At 38.3% G+C, this 23950-nt stretch overlaps 1 protein-coding gene across 2 annotated transcripts in view; it reads right to left on the bottom strand.

Moving 5' to 3' along the window:
- The window catches only part of LOC112555253 (ATP-dependent RNA helicase DDX3Y-like), a 49406-nt gene extending 27469 nt beyond the window's left edge, over positions 1–21937 (bottom strand). Inside the window, exons 1-3 of one of the 2 annotated variants that reach the window (XM_025223569.1) lie at positions 21885–21937; positions 16592–16670; positions 1310–1508 (exon numbers count right to left, since the gene is read on the bottom strand). The gene's annotated coding sequence lies outside the window, so the exon portion shown is untranslated. The remainder of the gene's footprint in view (positions 1–1309; positions 1509–16591; positions 16671–21884) is intronic. The other variant, XM_025223568.1, reaches the window with a different exon arrangement.
- Between the last annotated feature and the right edge of the window lie 2013 nt (positions 21938–23950).

The following is a 23950-nucleotide window of genomic DNA, read 5'->3' on the forward strand; positions in this document are numbered from 1 at the left end:
ATGATTTCTGCTTGTTTGCATATTGCTGGCTCGGTATTTTACCTATTTAGTCGATTTTCAAGAGCCTTAGAAACACGTGAACTGTTCGAGAAACTTTCGACTTATATATGTGTATTGATCGTATCTCCTACAACTATTTGAAAACATCCCGAATAATAAGAATCGAAAACATTACTCCGAAGGCTTGATTTCGTCGTATTTTGTTGTAGTTCACGATAACAATTAAGACTTTTAAGATATTGTGAAAAGGGATATAACTTTCATCTACCAAAAACAAGTTTCACATCGTCGTCTTATGCTTCTTCTCCAAAAATTATAAACGAAAACCGAGCTGCTGTGGACGCTCGTAAGTTAGTCACTTGCTAGTCTGTAGCTACCCCTACCCCTGGTTGGACTAAAGTTACTCCCTTGCTGCGGACTAACATTCGCTTAGTCGGGAGCAATGCAACTGTCATAAGTCAGGTGCTACGTCCAGACTAAGGCCTTACGCCCAAGCAGTGCAACCGGCTCCTGTTGAAGAATGAAAAGAGTGTGATCCTGATGCTAGATCAAAGATGGAATGAGTCGAAACTATCAAGCATAGCAGTCCATTTTTTTCTTCTTCAAAACACGTTCGCCCATTGACGAAAGATTCAAGGATATTCCGCAGGCAGCACATCGCGCAAAATGTTTATCTTTAGAGCCTTTCATCAACCAGTCTTTATATTTTTCTTCCTTTAGCCAGTTCTCCTGAAAAGAACACTACCCCGGCATTTTTTGAATCGTCAACAAGACAAAGAAGTGTGGTCATCCGTCAAGACTAAAATCTCGCGAAACATAAGTTCTCGTCGCAAACGAGACTAGGCAGTCGTGTGATCACGAACTAATATAAATACACGTTCATGGTGTGATTGAAATAGCAGTGAGGAATCGTCTGTATTTTGCGTCAACTCCGAAAATAAATTTGTGGATTTATAAGAGGCATGAAAAATAAATCTGTGGTAATATTTTATCGATATAAGGACTTGTAAGGGTCACAGAGAAAATGTAAGGACCTGTGTGAGGAATTGTAAGGACCGCATGGCCAATATAAGGACTCAAAAGGCCTTACGGCGAAAATTCTCTACATAAGGACTTGTAAGGACCTGTAAGGACCCTGCGAACCCTGGTTTGAATGCACACACAAATGAAAGCACAACTCATGGCGCATTTGATGCGATCTCAGTGAGTGCTCATTCACTTTAGTGTATCACCTATGCATGCTTCCAGCCTCCGGGGTGGAGACAGGTACCATATATTTCCAGCATCTTTAATTGCATTCTACACATACCTTGTGTCACTACGGCCTTGAAAACCATTGCCGCCACTACCACGTCGGTTGCCAAAATTGTTGTAATTGGCAGCACTCCCACTACTGCCACGTCCACCATTTCTGTAGTCTGTGAAACCACCCCTGCTACTGCCACGCTCACTGTAGCCCCCACGCTCACTGTATCCACCACGGTCATTGTAGGCACTTCTGTCACCATCTACAATAAAAGAAATGGTTCCATGTTCTATTTTTTTTTTTAAATCAAAGAGTGGTGATGGTATACGTGAAAGTTCATATTTTTGAGCACTTTAAGCCCCGCTTTCACAGTATTAAACACACAACTAATTTTTGCAGCTATTCTATTACCCACCTCCAACCCATCGATCGTTGCGAGGTGGTCCACGGTTGTCCATTGGGGGTGGACCGAAGTCCCTGCCACCACGCCCAGCACCTTGAGGAGGACCACCCCATCCTTGTTGTGGGGGTGGGGCTTGCGGGGGAGGTTGTGAGAGGTTTGGTGTAGGTAGAACCCCTGCTTGATTACGTAAGTGAGGAGGTATATACCGCTGTCCCCCAGGAGCTATGCCGCCTAAAACATGAACAATTACAAGACCTTCGTTTGTCTTTGTTTTAAAAACATAATTTCTCTACCAACAATGGCACACTCACAGACTGATGAACATAGCTTTTCTACGATGTAACTGGTACTGAGATCAAACTTTTTTTCCCAGTTCCACAACATGAACTTCTACAATTTTTTTTTTTTTTAAACTTTAAGCTGGTATTAACACTTCTATATTTCAGCCTCTAAAATAAATTTCAAGACTTGACTCAACATTTTCATATTGCAGATACTATGCACTATTTCTAAAAGCAAAGTGATTTTTGTTGGGACATATTATCTCATAACTGTTCAGTTTGTTTATATTAATGAGCATTTTGCATCAGTATGTAGTTTTTTCCCCCATGCACACTTTTAAAGTGCACCCAATCTTAAATGGATAGCAGTAGTTGAATGTCATGGAATCTTTAAATGACCTTTTAGTTTAAGTGGCAAGGTAAACAACTTTTGAGCTGTTGGGAAGTAGGGTGATCCCTGGCCCACCTCTCTGTAAGGGTGATGCCATATCTTTCTAAAAAAGGCAGGTTAGCCACTCAATAGCCAATATTCAGGAAAAGTTTGCAGTGCCATATGGTTACCAACCATACCTTTTAAAATTCAGTCAGATAGGCAAACGATGCACAAAAAGAAAGTGCGATATATTAAAAAAATAGAGAAAAATGATTATAATAAACAAACATTAAAAAACTGGTTTTATTTTGAGCAGGAATGGTTCTTGTCAGCAATACAACAAAACCTCCTTATTTAGATTTGATAAAAACATGAAAATCGCGGGGGGATAGGTGCTATTCAGGCGATAACGAATTTCCGCGAAATAGACATACATGCAATAATAATATATACATAAAACTATAAAGATTAACAATACAAAAATAACTGATGCGCTTGCGAGATGGGAGATAACAATTCATGGCTCGTCGCTTACGCAGAGCAATGGCACATAACTAACCGAAATTAGCTACATTTAAATGATAATTCCCAGAAAAAAGCGATCTTACACCGCGAATAAATCCGCGATATAATGGTAATGGTTTCTTTGTCGTTTTTGCTTTTACTTGGTCGTGAGTATTATTCCAGTGTTGTGCTTGACTGATAGGAAAATTAACTCATTGGGTAAGAGCTATCAATCAGCACAAATAATAATAAATGAAAAATTTTTAAACCGTATACTCACACTCTTAAGGAGCATGCTCTTAGCGCCTTAGACAAGAACGAGACATGGACAGCATACGAGGGACAGGAAAACAAATAACACATAAACTAAGAAAAAGCAAACAACAGTACTAATGATGAATAAAAACAAGTACAGAAAACCCAAAGAGGAACCAAATAACAAGAATTTAGAGTATCATGACATTGCAAAAGGAAGACTAGCTGGGAAGGGTGTAAAAAAGGAGCAGCATGGTAGGGAAAGGGTGTTAGGAGTAATGTTCACAGAAGAGGTGCGTTTTCAGTGTACTTTTAAAGGATTCAATACTGGATAAGTTGCAGATATGAAAAGGGTTAGTTTCATTTTTGCTGCACAATGGCTAAAAATCCTGTGGCCATATGTTGTTGTTCTGGCGACAGGAAGAGTAAGATGATCATCATCAGATGAGAAGCGGACGTAGCTGGGACGTAAGGAAAGACCATAAATATAGTCATGGACAGGAGCCAGCAAAGAAATTAAACATAGCACAGGCAGACTGTACTGGATGCATGAATGCCAGTGCAGAAAACGAACAATAGGAGTGGCATGGTCCCATTTCCTAGCTCTTAGCACCAGACTTCTGTATTTTCTGGAGTTTGTGAAGAAGGTATTCAGGGCAGCCAGCAAGCAAGGAGTTACGGTAATCAAGCCTGGATAGAACAAATGCACAGACAAGAATGTTGGTAGCTCACATAGAATGTGACGGATGATGCTCATAATAAACAGACTGATGGAGTTGTGACTTGTTTAGCAAGAGTCCAGTCAAGCGACAATGAACCCCAGATTCCTGACAGATGACACAAAGGTGATGTTCATTTTGCCCACTTTGATGTGATTTGGTGGATAAATGAGTGAAGATGGATTTCTTCTCAAACATAGGAGGGCTTTCATTTTATCATCAGCAAATGACTGATAAAAAAACCTTTTAAAACTGGCTGCAAGATGAAAGTGGTTTCATATACAGAATACTAGGAAGTCTCATGTTCTCAAACGTAGATGTTGATTTTATCTGTCATCTTTCTAGCTGGTGTTACCGGTGATGACATTAACTGGTTCACCTTTGATCATGCTGATGCTGACTATAAATCAGAAAATCTTTACGATGGCTGTGAATGTTCAAAGCACTAAGCAAGTTGCAAAAGTGTGTTCAATGATGTGTGGGGGAAACATGATCCAGCAGACAACACACAGCGAAGCTTTGGCTTGAGCGGAGTTGGTGTTAGAACTTGGTGAAGAGGGACATGAAGCAGAGAAAAGAAAAACAGCAAAGCAGGTTGTGGATTTTGTCAAAGGAAACTGTTTATGACGACCAACATGGTAGCAACAGATTCGAATCGCTTGTCTTGACCGGGTGTCAACATTCACAGAAACCTACAAAAGACAAAGTTTTCTGAAAGTGTCAACAGGCTGGAAGTTTAAGAGTAGAAAGGGGATTCAACAATGGTAACTAAGACGTTGTGTAGACCATATAATGTCACAATGCAACATATGTAGCAAATGTGTTTGTAAAAAAATGAGGCTGAGTGTTAAGGAAAATAAAAAAGAAAAATTAGATAAAAAGTAATGGCAGAACGTAACCATTACAGTAGAATCCACAAAAACAAAGCAAGGCAATTATAAGCAGTAAAGGAAAGCTTCCGAGAAACAAATACAACTTGTAACTAAAAGAAGCCTATGGATATGAATAAGCAAAGAAGCTGAACAAGAAAATTAAAAAAAGGTATCAGAACTAAGCAACTCAGCCTGTCAGGTGCAGCTTAGTTTCCATGACCCCCAAAAAACCTCTTAAAATGCACTATTTATATTTTTTAACTTGATTTCTGCAGAGATTTGCAATAAGGCAGAGTCTATAATAAAAACTGTATTTTTATAAACATGTGACTTCTGCAAAAGATCGTTTATGAAGCATGACTGGTGTGCATCAATGAATACACATCGAAATGAGGGCCAATCATCTTGACCAAAATCACATCTCCCTGGCAATACTGACCTTCTGCTTCAGTCAAATAGACCCCGCCATGGCCCTACTGTCCTAGTATATTGCTCGAACACCAGAAGCCACATCAAACAGGCCCAGGCTAAATAAGGTATAATAGAGTTCTGATGGGGATACAGTACCAAAAGAATGTTTGAAATTTGTTTTCCTGCAAAAATCAGGGCTATGTTTCGCATGAAATGTATTTTAAGACCATTTCTCACTTCTATTTTATTAAGTGACACATAAAAGTGTGTTTCCCCATTAGCTATATGAAAAAAGGAATTCATTTTCACAAAAACCTGAAACTGCACAAAGTCTAATCACCTTTCCTGGTATCTGCTACCAAAGTACTGAGCAAAGTTAAAAAGTCATTTTGTGGTGGTGAGTGACATATGCCTAAGTCTGGAAAGTTTTACACAACCAAAACGCTTAGTCAAGCTTGGTTAAATGTTCTTTTTTAAAGAACGTCTTGTTACCCTATGAAAGTCAAGCTGAGTTAAATTTTCATTTTTTAAGAAACATTGTTACCCTATTAAGGTGAAGTTGTGTTAAATGTTACTCCATTAAAGTCGAGCTTTGTTAAGAAACGTCTAGTTACCATACTAAAACTTATATGAAAAAGCAGCCACCAACACCACCACCCTTTCCCGTAAAATGACTCACATTAGATTACCGTGTTTACAACAGTAAATCAAAAACAAATAAAAAATTGTAATACTGTTGAATACCATTTTTAAATTACGGGATGTTTAAATTTAACAGAACTCTATGCATTTTATATACATTTTCTCTATTCCTTTCCTGCAAAAGCCAAGTTTAGAACACGTAACTATCAATTTATCAGCTATAAAGTAAACAAATTTCATAGCGTAAAAGACAAGCATTACATTTTAAGTTCTGTATTAATACACTAATTTCTACATTGTCATATGATGAGTGTGAGAAATTATTTCAAAACATATACATATAAAGGATAGTATTGGGACTATCTGGATCTACCCTGGATTAATAAAGCTATATTGTAAGTTACCTTACTATTATTCAAGCTTGAAGACTATACTATGATTAAGGTAACAGTCATATTAGGCTCAAGTCTGTTTATATAAAACAATTTCCTCACCACACCAGGTAGGATCAAAGATTCTCACACACCCCCAAAACAAACATCTTTCTACCTGCATGAAGGACACAAGAATACAGCTAAAACTCGATTATCTGTTCTTCAATTGTGTATTTGGTTATCCGGGATTACCTTTAAAAAAAAAAGCTAGACATCACAAGACCATAAGGTAAAGTATTGCCGGAAGAAAGCCATGATGATGCAGTCAAGGACAAACCTTCAGAAAAGAAAGTTTTGCTTGCAGAAGCGCTAAATTATGCCAAAACATTACTAGACTTTCTTGAGGGAAGTGGATTCAACTTTTAGTGACATCCTAACACTTCGCAAACTCCATAAGTCAGTAAAATTGAAGGAATGCAAGAACACAAAGCTACATCTCCTGTTTAATTTCTTTTTTCAAGAAAACTTCACAAACAAAACAAGAATTTCTATGTACAGCACCTATCCTAGCATTCGAAAATTTTTAGATTTTTAAAAAAATTATCAATGATTTTTTATTATCCAGGTGGGCATTGGTAATTCAACCGGATAATTGATATTTCACTGTACCTGGTGAACAGCTGTCACATCCAGAGTGGCAAGACTAATACGTATGTAGCACTTTCAGCTACAACTCTACCTGGAAACCCCCTGGTAACCTGCTGGCCCAAGCCCAGATGAAGGAGGAGGGTTGGGTGTTGGGCTAGGTAAAACAACGCCTACTACAGAAACCGCAAATACAACACAAGCAAAGAAAGCCTGGACGACGGGAAGATCCTCTTCGAAAGGACCTTTGACAGGTGCTGGCGAAAGCCCTTGGGAAGTGAGCTCACTGACCTATCTCATGGCCAAAGAGACCCAGACAGGGAGGAGATTGGTCCACAGCAAGGCGGAGGCAGCTGGCACATGGTCCCAGCTGGAAAGGGACGCCCAGAACTGGGTCTGATGTAGTTAAGGAATGCTCCACTGGGGGCGATTAGGAACAAGATGTAGTATTTCTAGCCACAACTAGCATTTATCACAGTACCTGCTCATGTAACAACTATGTTAGGGACACTGGTGGTGTTGCATGCGCACACACACGGTTCTTACCATAAAGCACAAATGCCTATAGACTGTCCAAACACATACATTATTTCTGGGCCCAAGACAATGCTACTTCTTTGTAACAGCCACTTCAAACTTTTCCACTTTTTGCTACTTTCCTGTGTTTTCCTTTGCACAATATTCTTCGTCCTTTTGTTACTTGGTTTCTTTTTGCCGTTTCTGTATTTGTCTTTTATTAATCATTAATACTGTTGTTTGACATGCTATCATTTATATGTTGTTTGTTCTTCGTACGTGCTACAAGCATACTTCCTGAGTTATTCGATATACAAATTATATTATTATTTTTGTGTCTAAAACACAGGGGTGGGGTGGTGTCACATTTTCAGTGTCAGCACTTTGACACAAACTCCACAGCTGATTCCTAGTACACAGCAAAACCTCCATATTAAGACCCACTAAAATCCCCCAGGTTGCAACCAAGAGGGGTCAAAGCAAGATCAGTCGGCTATAACCATGCCTTCAAGCACCTATACAGTAAAGTTTATTTAAATGTTGAGATTAAGCTCTTAAAAAAACCATTTTACGTTTTTTGTCATTATGGTTTGGATCACAATGACCAATGACCCAATGAACAAGCAGCCTTTCTTTTATTACTTGTTGTTTCAATGTCAGCGATTATTCATCATATTTTTCGGTTAACGAACAATCGGATAGCGAACAAAAATTTCGTTAAAAATTTGTCTCGGATAGCGAACAAAATTTCGGATAACGAACAGCCACGTAAACCACACGTGACCGACCAGCATGTCATCATTCGCGCTCGAGACACAGTTACGATTGGTCGTTCCTTATCTATGCGCATCCTTCTTATTTAGTGACTTTTGTGCTTTATTTTAGTAAGATAATCCTCAATCATGGCTCCAAAGAAGATTAAGAGCAATTAATAGAAGGTAATGACAAGGAAGAGGCCAACAAATGAATTAAAAAAGGAAATGATTTCAAAGTATGAAGGTGGCATGCGTCTGTTGGATATGTGATGTCGTATTACCGAAGAGTTTTACAAAAAATGCAGAAGGAACAAACACTGGACAAGTTTTTACCTTCAACTTCAAAGCTACAGAAAAGGGAAGTCACCCCCGATTTTATACTGTCACGTGTGCTCATGGAGGGGGAATCAAAGCAGTAATTCTAACCCTTCCTCCCCACACCTCCATCCACCCACGCCGTCAAAACGGCGAGTTTTCTGATGTTTAAATGTTTCTATGTTTATTTAACTTCATTTATTTTGTTTCATAACTGTTCTTATTAAACAAATACCTATAAAGCCTTTAACTTTAAAATATTAGCGAGTCAACGGGGGCTGGGAACCAATTAAATCTATTTCCTTTATTTCTTATGGAAAAAATTGTTTCGGATAACGAACAACTTTCCAGAACGGATTAAGTTCGTTAACCGAGGTTCCACTGTACTTAGTTATTTGTCCCTTGACTGGGTTTGGTCGTTGATCGTAGCACATGGACAGATGCAGCAACTGACAAGGCCCGCCACTTACATCTGTCTTCGGCAATAGTAAGCCGATCTTGCACTGGTTAACCAGGCCACAATTGCCTGTTGTCCCATGAATTGTAGCCCTGACCAGCATTACATGTTCTCATTCCATCTCGGTCATCAATCAATCAAGGACAGTCTTTGACAAAGTGGCAGGCTGGGTCACATGAACCAGAACAGCTTATGCTGCTGCATTGTTGCAAGTAGGAGTTCCCAGTGTCCTTTGAGTGTGGTGACTATGCTTCACACACAGTCATTGGTTGTTAAAAGGAAACATAATCCTTTACACTCAAAGGAAACTGTAGTACTAATGTAAATATGTATCTAGCAACTAAGAGCTAACTGGTGTGTCAAGTTCACACAACCATGAGATGAACTTAGGGAATGTGACTAAATTAAACAGCCAACAGTTTGTACGTGTGATGTAGATGCCCTCTTCCACACCTCTCTGGAACCACCCAGCCTTACAGTCCAAGATGACAACATTATCCAGGGAGAATACGTCTGCTGTTTTGCGGCAAGGACTCTTTTATGTTCTTCCAGTCTTAGTTTCAGTTTTCTGTTTCCCCACATACAAGCAGCTTGTCACTGGTTGCCACTAGTCTACTATAATCTGCCAAATCAAGTATGTGCACAAAAAAGACTACATGAATGTAGTGCTACATCTGGTGGGGGCTCTCCTGTGGCTGGTAGTTCTATTCTCCATACTTGTACTGTGTTCTCATTATACACGTCACAAGGTATGATGACAACTATGACATGACCTTTGCAGGATGAATTACAGCAGTGTTACCCTCCCTCAACTCATCTGGGACTTTCTCTCCTCAGCTGACAAATTTGGTTTGGTCTCCCTCAGTATGCTAACACAACCTGCAAAAATGTTTAGTACTAGAGCTGTTGGTGCTAATATATCGTCATCAACTAGTTATTTATCCAGTGTCACCACATTTTTTCCAATAAAGAATATTCTGCCCCAGCTAACTCACGGTACAGATGGTTAACTGCCTATTTAGCCTTTAAACCCACTTTATTTGTTTACTCCAATCTGCTGCCAAACCATTATTGTTTGTGATACCAGTAATGAATTTCTAACACAGTTACATCTTTACTCACATTACAAATTTATGCCTACTTCCACCCACCAACACACTTCTGGGAGCTTATCATCTGGTATACAAAAGCTCAATATGGCATCTAGTTCTGTGATAGAATGTTCAATGCTGCTGAACTGGCTGCAATCTGCCCAATTCTGATATATATCAATTATCTCTGTGTGTATGATGACATTTAAGATGCTTGTCCTTGTACTATTTTCACCGAAAGACTGATTTGGCGAAAGGTGAGTTCACAATGCAGCGTGAAATGCAAGTGGTTACAGTATCTCACCAACAGTATACTGTTTTGATTTAACTGTAAGGAGCGAGATTATGACTGCTGTTAATCAACATCTTGACAAGCTGCAGTTTGCCTACAAAGCTGGAAGATGTGTCAATGAAGCTAAGCCAGTAGTCCCCAACCTCTTCTCGCTCAACTACCGCACTGGACATGGTATAAAATCTTGTGGGCCAGAACATGACGTTAAAAATGAAATTATGTTGTCTGGTTTCAATAAACAGGCCAGATGAGGCACCTTCGTGGGCTGTAGGTTGGGTACCCCTGTGCTAAGCTGTTTATACTATATACTCTGTACAAACATCTGAAGTAACCAAGAGCTCATGCTAGGCTTCTCTTTGTTGATTTTTTTTCTGTTTTCACTGTGCAGCCTCACTTGTTGGCAGAGAGTCTAGTTTCAGACTTCCATCCATCTAACCAACTCTCTGGATCCTGGTCTATTTAACAAACAGGCAGAAGGGGTTTCTGTTTACTTTCTTTTCTTAGATCGTGTTGTCACTTGTACAGGTTCCCCTCAAGGCTGTTACTAGCTTCCACTACTGTTCATACTGTATATTAACAGTTGTAGAGGCATTAAAGGTAACCGCTTTCTTGTAAAAGTCACTGATAACACTGCCTTGCTGTCTCTTCTGTATGATAGTGAACATGATCACAGTGATGCTCTTCCTGACTTTGTTCACTGGTGTGACGAACACTTTCTTGTTTTTAATGCCTCAAAGACTTAGGAAATGATTTTCAACTTTTGGACAAACAAGCTTGAGGCAGTCATCAGTATTATTCATGATGAAGCCATCGAGGTAGTCAACTCTTACAAATACCTCGGTACTATCTTTGATAACAAGCTCAAATGGGAAATAAACACCGTCATCTTGCATAAGGCTGAGGTGGCCTGGGGTCACCACTGTATCTGCTGTCAGGAATGTTTGGGTGTATGAGAAAGAATGTGTGTAAGAAAGACACTATTTCAACATGTATATATTATTGATAGTATGAGAAATTATCTTAAATTTATCCTGGGGATCAATAAAGTTGTAGCTGTTTTTCCAATATGCCGGCACATTGTTCTTTCTCTGCAAGTGGCATCTGTTTCCAGGGCTGGCTGCCTTGCTGTGATAACCTTTGTTGCTAGCTAAGCATAAAACACCAATCTCCCCTTCCTCCACAAAGTCACTTATTCCACATATTTATGTAACCAATACATATGCTTTTTAAGGGAACAACTTTTTGTCAAAGTTCTTACCTTTTCATTCCACCACCATTTTTGTGCCATGAGGTAAGGATGGGAACACACAGGAAGTATAAAATTTGCTACTTCTGATGAGACACTAATGCAAGGGGACCAGCACTGACAAGAGTAAAGTCATGGTCTTCGGCAAGCAGATATCTGCAAGAATGGGGTATGGCTCAAAGCGGTAAGCAGCTCTTCAACAGATATCCACATCGTAATGAACTCAGGGCAGCCAACCTTCACTGTATTGGTGACAGGCGCTAACAGCGCTAACCGTTGCGCCACCAGACCGCCGATATCCACATCAGAGTTGCAACATCAACAGCAACAATAATTAGGCTGCACAGGGTCTGGCACAGCCGTAACATCAGTTTTACAATCATCACAAGTCCCTTGTAGCATCCATCCACAATGTGGACTCTGCTCCTCAATATGGAGAGAAGAATGCAGGCATCTGAGAACAAGTGCCTGAGAAGGCTATTTACTACACATAACAAATGCCTGAGAAGACTGCTTTGAATTCCTACAGAGAACATAAAAATCAACGACCTCGTAAGAAGCATAGCTGCCACACTCATAGGACACAGGGAACCTCTACTAGCAACAGTGAAGCAGCACCGATCTGGTTTAGTCATGTTACTCAGCCCAACACCTTGTCCACAACTATCCATCAAGGTACTTTGGAGGGTGGTTGAAGTCGCACTGGCCAGAGGAATAACTGGTTAACCAACATCAAAGAGGGGACTGGTCACCCTGTACAGCCGCATTTCTCGACCTTTTATTTGTGACACCCCAGATGAGAAAAGGTATGTCTGCGCACACCCCTTAGCCAGCCATAATTTCACCAACACTGACAGGAGATAAAAAAATAACACCTTTGCACCCTTTTCAGCAAGTTGTGCTGCCAAGGGAGACGTGCCCCAAAGAGAACCGCGGCTGTGCAGGATCTGCTCACCATTGCCCAAGAAAGGAAAGTGTGGAGGGCTTTGTCAGCTTCCATGTGTATCCATATTATCTCCTTAACAAGAAGTACCAGTCAAGGGACGACTGAAAATACTTTTTAAACAAAATGTGAAATTATCCCTTTGCAAAAAATCTGAAGACTTTCACAGAAAAATTTACATTTCTTTGTCTAGTTTGTTAAGGCAAAATAAGCTACTAATTAAGCTAAAGCCCTACATGATTTCCTTTTTCATAAGTCACTGATTGCAGAAGTCTGAATAACTTTAAACTTTTCTAAAACATCAAACATTACATTAATAAAAACTGAACAATACAACCACAAAAAGAATGTAAAACACTTTCATGCAACAACAAAGTTTCCAGTTCAAGAGATACACGACTTCATGTTACACATGAAAATCATTAAAGAAAGCAAATCTACCACAAATTTTAGGGGAATTAAACCATTTCAGTTTATACTATTTTTAAGGAACTAATGTCCTATTGCCTAAAAATAAGTACAGCAGAACAAAACATGCAAAAGCAGTAAAATATTATGTTTCAAACTTTAAATTTTTTAAATTAATTTCTTTTTACATCTTTTTCAAAAAAATATTTCCACCTACACACATGACCTTTGGTTTGATCTACTGAAGCAAATCAATAACAATGTTGAGCATATGAGTATCAAGGCTTGAGACGAAACAAGTCAGCTTTTAGTCTAGTCTACACATTAGCCTTCACTGTCCAATGGACATTAGCTGTGTGCAGATTCTTGGGCAAAACTACAGAGAATTGTGGCAAGAAGGTAATGGGTATTAGCTGGTGGGAATTTAAAATAAAAATAAGGCTGTAGTTCAACATTCACACAATATGCACAGCAAGGAGCACTACAGCTTACAGACAACATGTCAGGCACGATACGCCACCTTGGTTGAAGAAAACCATTTGCTCCGCAGGAAACCGCACAGGATGGAAATTGTTGGCATCTAGAAAAATATTGTTACATTGTGTCAAGATGCAGGTACAACAGTTTGACATGTCACACCACCTCATGATCTAAAAAAAGTGTTATATTGCTCTTTAAAATTATTTTTTGTGAAATAGCTGGTTCTAGCTAAAAAAAAAAAAATCTGCTGCTAAGGCTAAAGAAATGTTTAAATGTTGCAGTTCTAAAAAAATCCATAAAAAATCATTTCTCTTGGCTCTCAAAAAAAGTTTCATTATTTTCTAACATGTGAAATTAAAAGTCTAGTAGTCTGTGTTACTTTAAAAAAGGGGGATGGGATGGGTGGGATATGGAAGCTGACTAGTTATATTAACTCACCCTTTATCTTTCACTTTGCCATTCATGTCTACTACTGACAAAACTATTGGAAAATAATCCATATAAGTCATTTGCAAACTATGTCATATGAATCAAAATGTTGCATTTTAATAAATGCCTCTTAATGCGTTTTTTTTTTTTTCCTTTTCAGGTCTTGATAATTTGAAGTTCCTGCCTTACAATTTTAAGTCAATCTTTAATATTATTTGCCAAATCAAGTATGTGCACATTTCTTTTTTTAAAAAAAAGATGCAGTCTGATGCAAGCACATCTTTTAACAGATGTGAATATCAGGCCACAAATGCCAAAAACATCTCTTACAGTTTTCGTACAATGCTTGTCATTATCATGCCAGTCTGGTGCAAAAGGATGTTGGGCTCTTTGCAGTGCACTTAGGAGCAAGTTCATCACAGCAGGCCACCTCGCTAATTGCTAGTTTATAGTTTGAGTGTATATTTACATTTTCTCAAGAAAGATGCAGTGCTCAAATTAGATAAGATTATTATTATTATTGCCTTGATCATATGAAACTGTTTCCAAGCACTATAATTTTTGAATGAAGAGCAGCCAATCAAGTAAATATGCATTAAAAAAACAATGCACAGAGTTTCAAATAGTCATACTGAAACTTCTTCCTGAAACCATCATTTAAAAATGTAACTGTCATAAGATCCCGGTAGTAAAAAAACTATTTTAACCACAGAAAATTCCACAAACACAAAAGGACATTACTACAAACACAAACCACAATATATTACTTGATATTAACTCTAAAAAGTCGTTCCTGATTTCAAACAGGCAGGAGGAAAAGCACTTTTCCACAGTTTATGCCACAAAGGCTAAACTGGGAAAGTAACCCGACAAATTCCTAACAAACTCAAAGAGTCTAATCTATGCAAACACAACACGATCTAGTTGTGAAAGAAAGGGAAGTTATAGCAATAACTGCTATATTATCCGGTCCTTCCATACTGTTGTAAAGCAGAAAACAGAAGAATTCAGTTCCAAATAACCTGTTGCTTTCACTGTTATACTGTTTTACTGTTCTTGTACTTGATCAGCATTCATAGCATGCTACTTATGTTGTGATACAAATATAAGGCAACTAAAGTTACTGAGTATAGGATTTTTCAAACCAGCTAATTAACATATTTTACATCATCCATTCACAAACTACAAAAAACAGGAAGGTAACAAGGAAAGAAACTACAAATATCACACCTCTTGCCTTCAATAGTTTACTTATTTCCACAGATCTAAGTGAATATTCCATTCATGAGATATATGCATTACCATGGCTAAAAATAAGGTTAAAATTGTGATGCCTTTATATGTCTAATTAAAACATATCCAATTCTTCCACTGGCTGGGGCAGCTTCTGAGTTGTCTCGATGTATGTTTTCAAGTCTGTATTTTAAGAACAGTATGGATAGTCGATGTGTTTTTTGCAATGGCAAGTTAAATCACTACACCTAAAACAGGAGGTAAAAAAAATTGACATACTGATCCTAGATTGCTATCATATTCATCATGCTAGTTTAAGACACTCCCCAAAAGTGGTTAGAATTATGCAGTTAATGGTCACCGGTCATTCTGCCCCAAGATCTTATCACCCCACCATAATAATATCCTAGTTCAGGCTAAATCGTACCAGGCTCAAAAAATAAATCCATCACCAGACACAAATAGTTATAGCTTTCCTATAAAGTAATAGTTGAAAGGCATTACACTAATGGCATATTCACTTCTGTCATCTGCCTACCTAGTTGTGTACTCCTTTAAGCAATGCAAAAAAAAAGAAAAACAACACACACAACTATCTAAATCACTCGTTCATTAACAACTCCATCAGGGCTTCTGGTTACGCAAAGAATTGCGTACAGTACACATTAAAATTTCGGAGGACCCCTTCAATTTTGGTCGAAGAATAGATGCAAAATTGGGTAAGATCTTTTACTACTGTAGACCTCTGTTTACTATTAACTCATTCACCCCACCGCTGTGGTAGCCCGAAAGAAGTGTGCATACACAGCGGCGAATGCCCGCAAATGAAACTTTGACCGGTGTTTTTAAAAATTTATATTTATTAACCTACAATGAAAACAACTATCTGTGATACTTCGTTTTAAAGATCATTTTAAATACATTTACGTGGTGTAAATTTTAACAAATATACGTTTTGTAGTCTTATAGTAAAATCAACTGAAAGACTTTAACTGTATAGAGCTGAGAATTCACAAATCGGGAAGTAGGTCAAAAGTTCGACAACCAGAAAAATTTTTATAAAATATACTCACACACACAAAAGTACAGGCATATATTTTCTTAGAATATATATTTGAATTTAAATAACTTACTATTTTCTTCTTGTTATCGGTTGCTTGAGTACAAATCCACGTCGAATTGAGTAACCGGCAACGAACGTCAATATGATGCTTGGTAATCAAACTTTGCCTGCTTTCAAACACAATGCCTGATTGGTTGATTTTTTCAGCCTTTTAAGGGAAGTAATCAAAAGAGGAACAATTCCTAAAGGTTTCCGTGTTTTCTCCCTTATGTATTCGTTCATTTGCAGACACAGAATTAAAAGCTCAGACTCTACTGTGGTTACAACAATGCATCAGCTTGAAATTAATCTTAATTGGTTATTTCTGCAACGTGGTATTCATAACCATTGAGATTAATTATGAAGTCTGTTTAGGTCAGTAACTTACACATGCAACTCAAGTGGCACCTAATAAAGAAATGCAGATCAGCTAGGTCTTTATCCCCCTTGTTTTGTTTAACTCAAAAAGCCAAAACTGCAAGTACACCATCTACTATAAATGTTTGTGCAAGTCATTAATACATCAATAGCTAAGAAGCTGTCCATAACATATCAGGTAAAATAATGGTTTAATGCAGCAAAAGTTTATATAAACTTACTGTTGGGTCCTGGAGGAAAACCTTGATGAGGGAAATCACGACCACGCCCTTGAGCGTTCAAGTCCAAAGCAGCAGTAAACTGAAAACAATTTACCAAATTATAACTTATCTGCAGAAAAGTATAAAAAGTAGGAAACTCCTATTATGTCTACTCTCTGGGTAGGTGAAGCAATTTAAATACCACCCAAACTCCTGACCTTGCAGCTAATTTGACAAAAAGTTATTCCACAAATCTTTAATTTCAGCAGACCTGCAGATGATTAGCATAAAGTGAACCTTTTTATCTTTAGTAAACATATTACAATCACGCTATGTTGGAAAATGTATAGTTTTGAAAAATGCACTCAATAATGAACAGCAAATTTTTAAAATTAAAAAAATGCTTTTGAAACAAAAAACCTTTACAAGACTGTTGCAAAGAGTGTATGCATAACTGCATCACTACTAATAATCTTTACCAAAAAAAAAAAAAGTCAGGCACTTATTCACCATCTTTAAAGGCCGATATCTTCCCACCGGGGGGTGGGGGGGAAGAGTGAGTGGTATCGCCCATGCGAGGAAAGGTAGGAGTACAATTTGCAATTTGTAGTTCCGTAAAATGGGTTTTTCGTCAAAGCAAGTTGTCAAGTGGCATGTAACAACGAAGTAATGTACACCAAACAAAAAACACCTTAAAAAAAAAAACTCCATTTTAAGAACGATAACCTTAGGACTATTATCTTCCATTACTCTCAGAAAAATGACGCAACATCAGTTGTAAATATATCTCAATAGGTCAAGCTCAGCATTATCTTTTGTAAACATTGCTTATTTATTGTATCTACCTTTTTCATGATCACTAGATAAATACTGGAACATTTGATTTAGATTTTCACATGTGCAACTGTTGTTCATTAATAAGCAGTCATAAACTTTAAAAAATCCACAATTACTGAATGTACATAGCAATAATGATTATGGCAAAAATGGTTTTGTTCACATCATGATTCTGAGGTAAACGTATATGCACTACTGTACTTTTTCCCCAAATCAGGTCAGCAGCAAACAACTGCAAAAGTGTAGCATATACTTACATATTGGCATAGTTCGTGAGTGTAACGTTTTATGAAAAGTGGGTTATGAATGTATGCGAGCGTGTATAAACATCTGTACGTAAAACTCACTCTTCTACCTTTTTCATACAAAAAGGTCCGACCAACAGTTACAATATTTAATGTCTAACACGAAAGAAATGGAACGATGAAAGAAAGGAAAGATAAAATGAAAAAAATACAATGTCTAAAGCCTATTGCATGTGAACAATTGTGCCTTCCTGGCACTGTCACTTAGCTGACTCGAAAGCATGGCGATCCGGTAGCCCGATTCTTGTTGTTAGGAACAGAGTTCGATATCCATAAGCAGATATCCAGTGGCACAGCTTTGAGTCACAAGTCCTGCCCTTCAAGTCCTCAGTTCGGGTGTTAGCATCCGTTATACACAAGGTGCCAATGCGTCCAAGGTCTGTCCTCACCCACAGATACCCGCTGTATCCCTTGTCGTGCTGATGTAGTCTCTATACTCCCTCGGTAGAAAGGCGTTGTTCAGGTCTGCCCTTCGGTAGATAAGCATTAGCATCTGTTGTGAACGTGATGCTAAAACTTCGGAGGTCTGTCCACAAACACAGATCTTCCGATGAATACCCTGTCGTGCCGATATAGATACTACACTCCCCTTAAGCAGAAAAGGAGATGACTCAGCTCTGCCCTTCTGGTGATGAACGTCGGCGTCCGCTAAAGATGCGATGCTAGACATCGGAGGTCTTTCTCCTCAAGCAGATCAGCTATGAATGTCCCGAGAAAAGCGTTGATCTCCTAGTTCAACTGCCTCCCCTCAGATTTTAGCCAATCCCCTTGCTTCACTCTCTCGTTGCTATGATACTCTTGCATCCTAAACAGCCAACTTTGTCTTATGTCAAAATCCATGGCAATGAATGACGTAAAACTATTCACGTGGAGATTCCATCAGTTGGGTGACTACTCTCCTCTGGGATTACAGCTCAGACTTATGGCCTAAGTCAGCGGGGGGCGCGACATGCTTACAAGGGGGCCGCAAAGGTGGTCATTTTTTTTTAAATTTCTTATACCAGTATTAGTGAAATTAGCTTACACTGCTGGCTAAGGGGGGCATGCGGCACAAGTAAAAGGTTGAGAACCGCTGGCCTAAGTCAACAAACAACTAGAAACATTTGATTTGAATCGCGAATCGTTACAGTGAGCAGGCAGACAATTGCATAAATATTGTTCTTTCTGAGAACAAAAATGTTTTATCTAGACAAACATGCCCATGTAAATTGGAAAAATTTGTTTAACCGAACCTGGCCTATTTATTTTATATGTTGGAGATAGGTTTTATAATAAAGGATCATAAATACAGACTTGAATGAAAAGAAGTTGTGTGAAAGCGTTCTGATCCAACAGCAGTATACAGCTGAATGTGGGCTTAGGCAGGAGTGAAGACAACTTGAATTTATGCAATTCTTCAACTTTACTTATAAGAAACAATTTTTGTCTTCCATGTGAAATATGTTTGGGGAATACTGCAGCTGCAGTGATGATCTTAATCTCTTGTAAGTGAAGTCACTGTGCAGTAAGGCATATTACACTGTTTACTAGTCACGATGGTCTCATTGCCCTTTCCTCCAAAATAAATCTTTCAGGAGGTAATATACCACTCAACAAATTCACTCTCTCCTTGCAATATACTACTAAAGTTTCTATGCACATTCTTTAAAAAAAGCAGGCTGACTTTGTATTATCTGCAACAAAATAGACCACCACTAGTGGGCAAGATTCACATGACTTGTGCAATACAAATGATGTCATTTAATTTTCATAGCCTCACCCAACATTATTATTATTGTGGTGTGGGATGCATCCTCCACTGTAAGACACCATATCAACTTTAAGCCTCAAATTATCTGATTAGCACTGTTTCAACTGTTTAAATATTAAATGACAAACATGAAGGCTATTATGAAGAAAACAAGTCTAGAGCTCATTTGTAGAAGATGAAAGTCATAAAAATTTCCATTCAAGACAAAGTGAATCAATGGACATCTTTCATTGCTTTTAGAAATCTGGCATTAACTGAATAGATTCATCTGCTTGCAACTATGTAGAACATGTGAGCCTGCATCAAGTGTACTTTTCCTTCCAATCAAAGTTAAAGCTGAGGCACCTTGTATATCACATGAATTGTAAAGGTGATCATGATCCTTCTCAAGGACAAACAGTTGCAGAGTCTTATACTGCTCAGTGTTTACAATAGATCTTTGCTTTTAACAGAAATAGACCTATATTATCTATATAGGTCTTAACCAAAAAAAAATGGGTGTTCGGACATCCAAACACCTGATGAAGATGTTGAGGTAAGAGAGGACAAAGAACAACACGAGTCCATGTTTGTTGAAAACTGCAGCCAACCATGAAACAAATTTTTCTTGAGCAACATATACATAAATATTATGAAAAGAAAACAAAGCAAAAAAATTAAATAACAGATACATTTTCATGAATGCTACAGTGGTAATCATGATCAATGATTTATCATTTGCAACTTACCATCAAAATTTGAAGGTAACTATGTGACCATTAACAGCTAGTTCTGAACATTGTGAAGTACTACAATTAGCTTTCACAGAAGACTTGTGTTTTGGAACTACAAAAATCTCCAGTAATGTAGAGGTTCTTTGTGTCAGAAATGATTTGAGGCAAGCAGCTACAAACACCAGACTTTTAGGAGGGAGACCCACACTGTGCATACCCAGGAGCAGCAAAGATCACTGCTATCATTGTGACATTGATGGTTGTAAAAACAATTTTCTACTTTTAGCAAAAGCTGGTTAAAGTTTAGACCACCAACCATGAACTGGTCAAGTTGCCACCGCTCTGGCTAATGACATGACAGGATGGTCAAGGCAGGGCCCATTAATCTGCAGCAGGGTTGATTAGTTTTAGTACCTTTGAACTTCCCTGAATCTGTGCAAGACCAAATGGTGACCAGGGACACCCCACATGTAGGAAGAGGCGACTCACCCTCGGACTACGAAAGAATCACTTTCCTAACCTGCGTGATAAAGACTGGAAGTCGACCTTGAGGAGACGTAAAAAAGTTGTTTCCTGGACTTAGTTGGAAGTTTACACCAGCATGAAGTTAGAATTATAGTATTGATATAAGTAATAAAAAATGAACTGTGAGCATTAGATTATGAACTGTGAACACTGAAATGTGAATAATGGATTACTAACTGTGAACATTTATCAAGTGAGCGACATCAAGAAGAGTTTTTTAATTACATTTGTATTCGTACATTGTATATATGTACTGTTTTATTACATTCTCTTGATTTATATGTAAATTTTACTGATTTGGTGAATGGACGTAGTGAGCGTTGTAATTAGGTGTGGTTGAATGCTCTGTAACTTTTACAGGCAATTTTTCTTACAGGTCTCTGGATGGTTTGGTGCTGACATGTACATTAAAATAAAAAAACAACATGAGCTAATCTTGTTTTGCAAACTCAGAATAGTTTCCGCACTGACTGCAGAGTTGGCAATCAAGACATACACTAGGACCTAAAAAAGGTCTTTCCAGTTAAGCTGCCAGACTACCCGTCGTTTGGATAGACTTGTACTAAGTACCGCCAACAGTTACTGTCTCTGAATTATCGATGGTGAGAAACAGTTTGCCTTACAAATTATAAAAAGTATCCTCTAATTGGATATATCAAAAACATGGTCTCTAACATTTTCGGCATTAGTGATTTTTCTTTATCTGTAAGAGATTTTTACTGTAACTGCTCTTGTGCTTTATGTCAGACACTATAGAATCTTTCATCATTCAAACACACCCTGTCTCTGACGAGTTCAATACTTGATTGCGAGAGTTAACACGGTCTATCCTACCTAATTGTGGCATGGCAGACGTCAGTCTGAAACAAGGCTGTGAAACCCGTGAAATAATGCCTCTCATTTACACCATTTCCATTAAAAAAATCGAAGTATAAAGTAAAAATCTGCGATGAAAAACATTGTTAAAAGAAAAATCGAAAGAAAAGCATAATCCTCTTCAATTACGACGGCTTGTGCATGTGAATTGCTGGCCAAATTGTTCCCAGACGGCAGCCATCTTTAATAATTCTCAGCGAACGTGTTCCTGCGACCGGCGAGAACCATAAACTCCCTCAACACCTATATACATTTGTTATATTTAGATTACATGAAGGAAATAAAAAGGATGATAAGTTATGTATTACCTGCTGCTCTAGACCAGGTCCATTTTGGGCAGAACCATTAGGCATATTATGAAGCTTTGCAGAAACTCTCCCAGCGAAAGAAGAAAGAAAATGGAGGAGGTTGTGACACCCGCGGCCCAATAAGAGGCTGGTCACGTGGTCCGACCAGTGTGTTACGGACACAGCCGAGCGGACTGGTTTTCGGTCTTGGGAAGAGGCGTTACGTTGATGCACCTGAACATTGATGTTAATAACTGATAAACAAAGATATTAATTAGGTCTGTGGCTTATCGACGACATTAACTAGATGGTTACATGAGCATTCAAATCTGATTTTTATGCATAGTGTTCCTACATTTTAGAGAGACACGCTAAAGAGGTTTATGAAGGCTGGTGCCCATGGTTCATAGTCTATGTGTTGGTGTCCAAGTATTCAAATCAAATCAGACTTTATCGTCTGTCGAGGAGACCCAAGACAGAAATTTTTCTTTTCCTCACAAGGGGCAGGCAACATACTCATTACTGAATTTAACACACACAGTTTAGGAGTAAGAGAAGAACATATATCATGGTACTTGGATCTCCGTCAAATATATGGTCGAAATTGAAATTTCAAATTCTTTATATTTCTTTGTAGATATTTTTTAAAAGTGCGTTTGGCATTGCAGATTGCACGAACGAATGTGTCTGAACTGCATTTTCTTCATCCTCTAGTATGTTTGTCAGCTGAGACTACTATCTGTTCATCACCTGTAGGCAAACAACATTACAAATTGGTCTATTATGTCCATCTTACTATAGGCCTGTGACAGAAATCCTGCATTTATTAATTATTTAGATTGAGCACAGAGAGTTCGTCTGGTTTGTTTTGAAGGGAGTACACATTCAGCAAGGCGATGCCTGAACAGCCTGATAATGGATGTCAGCACCCTCTTCTCTTCAGTCTGTTTGATTCCTCTTGAGTCCTTGTGCCCTTATTTAGGATGGTGATGGTAGGCAGTTTTCCCTACATGTGGCACTTTATAGAGGGCAACAGCTGGAAGTTGGAATGGAGAGGGTGCGTTAGGTCCGAAATGATGTTATATGCCATCTTTCTGACTGCATGAAGGTACAAGTCTGAGAGTGGCAGCTGTGATTTACCAATAAGTTTATTTGCCTGGTGGATGACTCTGGTCAGCCTTGCCTTGTCTTTGACGAGGTGACCATACCAGGCAGCAATGTTAAATGAGAGGATGCTCTGAACAAGAGGCCTGTACAGTCTCCAGCACCCCAGAGCTGACGTTGGAGCTGCGAAGTCTCATCAGAAGGTACAGCCGTTGATGGGCCTTTTTTGACACTTGGTTCACGTGATCACAGAGTCATGGCGGAGAATTAGAAGTACCATTCTTGTGGATAAAAATATATTTATTTGAATTAAATGTATTTACTTTGTGTGTATTAACTTATTTGCATTCATTTGATTTGAGTGTCCACTGTATTTCTTTTGGGAGGAATGAATATAAAAAACAAGTTGGTAGCATCTGAACATGCTGGTATATGGATGTGGATACATCTGACTAGATTGTGTGCTTGACATCTTTTTGTGAGGGGTGTTTGTATATAAATAATATCTTTTCAAAAAATTTAATAGCATCTGCAAAATGGATAGCCCTAAAAAAAATTAATATTATCTTTACAGTTATGATTATATTGATATGTATGAATTTGATCAACTTTTGCACTTTGACATCATTTGTTAGGCTTGTTTGCATAAATTGTAAAAGTTGAGCCCAGGTAACGCCAGTATTGGTGCCAATGAAACATCAAGCTTGAGCCTATCTTGGTGTGTATGCTGAGTTTTATGTACATTAGTGGTTATTCCGTTGGAGGATTTCAGGTCTATATAGCCCCTAATCTTCATAATCGTTTTTCTATGAGCAGCTGTAGATAGGAAAGCCTCTTATTTTAAAGACCTTTCCGATTGCGACCTCTAAGTTATGACCCAAAAATTTTCACAAAGATATTTGGCTATATAAATGCCATCTCTATTATACCACTACTGCCCGAATCTTACGACCCACACAGCTTTGGTTCTTACCACTTTCTGT

This window comes from Pomacea canaliculata, linkage group LG14, assembly GCF_003073045.1.
Source record: "Pomacea canaliculata isolate SZHN2017 linkage group LG14, ASM307304v1, whole genome shotgun sequence".
Taxonomy (NCBI): Eukaryota; Metazoa; Mollusca; class Gastropoda; order Architaenioglossa; family Ampullariidae; genus Pomacea; species Pomacea canaliculata.